This window comes from Lathyrus oleraceus, chromosome 6 (assembly GCF_024323335.1).
Source record: "Lathyrus oleraceus cultivar Zhongwan6 chromosome 6, CAAS_Psat_ZW6_1.0, whole genome shotgun sequence".
NCBI classification, from domain to species: domain Eukaryota; kingdom Viridiplantae; phylum Streptophyta; class Magnoliopsida; order Fabales; family Fabaceae; genus Lathyrus; species Lathyrus oleraceus.
Window position 1 is genome coordinate 504375696 of NC_066584.1, and position 2991 is coordinate 504378686.

Genomic DNA, 2991 nt, shown 5'->3' on the forward strand with positions numbered 1-2991 from the left:
GCATTTAAAACATTTTCGGTGATTTTCATATAAGAAGATATGCTTTTCAAAAGTATATGTGTGCGTGTTTGTGAGTGTATGTGTGTGTGCGCGTGCGTGTGTGCGTGTGCATGTGTGTGTCTATGTGTGTGTGTGTGTGTGATTTTCCTTAGTAAAGTCGAGAGTTAGTTTTATACTTTTACAGACACCGACCACTCGAAAAAGAAGTGCAAGTTTTCACACTTCCTCTCTTTCATAACTCTGAAGCTTCTGGTTCCTTGCCACATTATTTTTGACTTTATCATTTAACTGAAATCTTGAATCTTCTTATGATGAGGCTTGAGATAACTCTTCATGACAACCTCTGTCACCACACAAGTCACTTGATTTTAATCTTCGCTAACTTCGGTGGACGCTGCTAGATATAAGGCGTTGTCTCTAAAGATAGGCACACATAACTTGATCTCTAGGAAACCCAATATTGATCACCATAACTTGATCAACACATATCGACTAACACAACTTGATATTCAAGCACATCGACTTGATCACTGCATCAGATGATCTTTAGTCTTTATCTTGATGAACACATCTTGATCTTCAAGCACCATCACTTGATTAGTAACATGCCAAGCTCCATTACTTGATCAACATATCAAATAATATCATTTGAACCAATGAGCCTCGAGTAACAGGACTGAAGAAGACTTCTCTTAAGAGTCTTGTCAACATCAAAATCAAAACAACAGTTGCCGCAAAATTCTAACATGCAAGCACATAAATCTACAATAATATGGGATCATAATATATTACTCAAGCCTACAGACTACCCGATCCTAAACAAATCATTTATTTATTATTATTTATTAAAAAAAATAAAAAAACTCATAATATTTATTATATAAAGTATATTAATTTAAATATCATAAGTAATATATATAAAATAATCTAATATCATATTAAATATAATATACATTTAAAACTATTTAAAATAATACACAAATACTAAATATAACACAAATTAATAGAATACGAGAAAATTTTAAGGTAAAACATTAAATAATTAAATATTAATTTAATCATATTAATGTTTAAAATTAAAAATAAAAAAAATAAATATAATATAAAAGATAAAAGTTAGTGAAGTGTAACAACTCAAAACTTGAATTTTAAATAAAAGAACATAAACATTAACACAATTCTAATTTGTTTAGTTTACGATCAACCAGACTACCCGTAATCCATACAAACTAACTCAAATGGAAAGTGGATTTTTTAAGGTCACCCTAAAAGATCCTTACAAAATCAAACTCTAACTTTAAGATTTAAGTCTTATATTTTATCATACTTTTCAAATCGACCATATGAACTAATCCATTTAAGTAACGGTCAAATAAATAATTAGATAAATTTATATCAGAATCTATCAAATTAATATTCTCATATTATCATCAAATTGTTGTTTATTATATATCATCATCATCTCCCTCCAACATACTTTATAATCAATAAGAATTTATTATAAATATCTTTACATTTATAGAAAGTATTCATTGAATATCAACAAAAATACTTTAATAAATTTATCTTGTCTCTTACATAAAATATATTAAATTAATTACATTAAATTAATTTTTTGAACGAATATAAAATTATTATTTATTTATAATAGTGATGAGAGAATAATTGATTATTTTTATCCAGAGAGTAAATAGTAGTTATAAATGATAAAAGGAAGGTTAATTTAATGTTAAAAATCCACTAATTTTTTTTATATCAATGAATTTAATTTATTTTAAAATAAAATAAAATAAAAAATAAATGACATTGAAAAATAATGTTTGATTGAAAGATAAATATTTATTCAACTAAATTGAGTGAGATAATTACAAGATTAAGCCAAAAATTGAAAAACAAACACACGTGCGAGCCTCTAAAATTTCTACAACAAACAAACCATGTTACTCATTGAGTAAATCGAATATCTCTAACTTTTTCTTTTTAATTAATTTTTTTTCCATTGAAGAAACAAAAATCAGATCCCTGCAAAAGTTAAAAAAAGTAAAATGATTAGAGGTCAAAACAAATCTGAATTATCCCTAAAAAATCATGATTTGGGAAAACGAAGGAACCCTTAGTGACCGAGAGTTGAATTTGGAGGAGACAGAGATGAATGTGCCAACAACAAAGTATACTTATACGAGTTTGAAGGACATCATGTATAAGAATTCCAGCATGAATTTGAATGATATCACATTAAAAAATCATCTTCTCAACAAAGCTGCCATAGCTTATCTTCGACCATTGCCCAGTTTATCTGAACAAGATTTTGATAATAACAATAAGGGCTTTCTAGATAAATGTTTCGTATGTGGCAGCGGAGGCGCGGTATCTGGCTGCTTTCATTGGTTTGAGGCTTTTGTTAGGTTGATTTGGGGTAGAAGCATGAACGATGAAGAAAAAGGTGATAAATTTGAATGAATGAAAGAGGAGGAACAACATGGAATTCTGGTAGAAGGGATGGGAGGGGAGGGGAAGGGACAGTTTTACATTTTGGAACATTTGGTCTGACTAGTAGACACATCCAAAAGTTTTGTTTTGTTTAAATTTCTTCACTTTCATAGTACTTCGATTTAGTCCAATGAGAACTTGTACATTCAAAATATATTTTATAATCTTTATTGGATTTAAGTACATCATTATATGTTTGAATAAAGTGATTTTTAGAATCTCAACTGTCATACCCCAAAATTTGCCCATTAATATTTCTAAGACATTTTGCAAGGCATTCCGACTCATATATAACACTGATCTTGAAGAAACAAAGGCCCAGCTCACGGATGGCCCAATCCAGAAAATGGCCCAAACTGGCCTGTTCGCTACGCGCTCGCCTAGCGAAGCTGACAGACAACAAAAATTTCGGGCTTCATTCTGAGCCAAAAAAAAAAAAAAAAAAAAAAAGAGAATTTTTTTTTAATTAATTAATTAATTAATTAATTAAAATAAATAAAT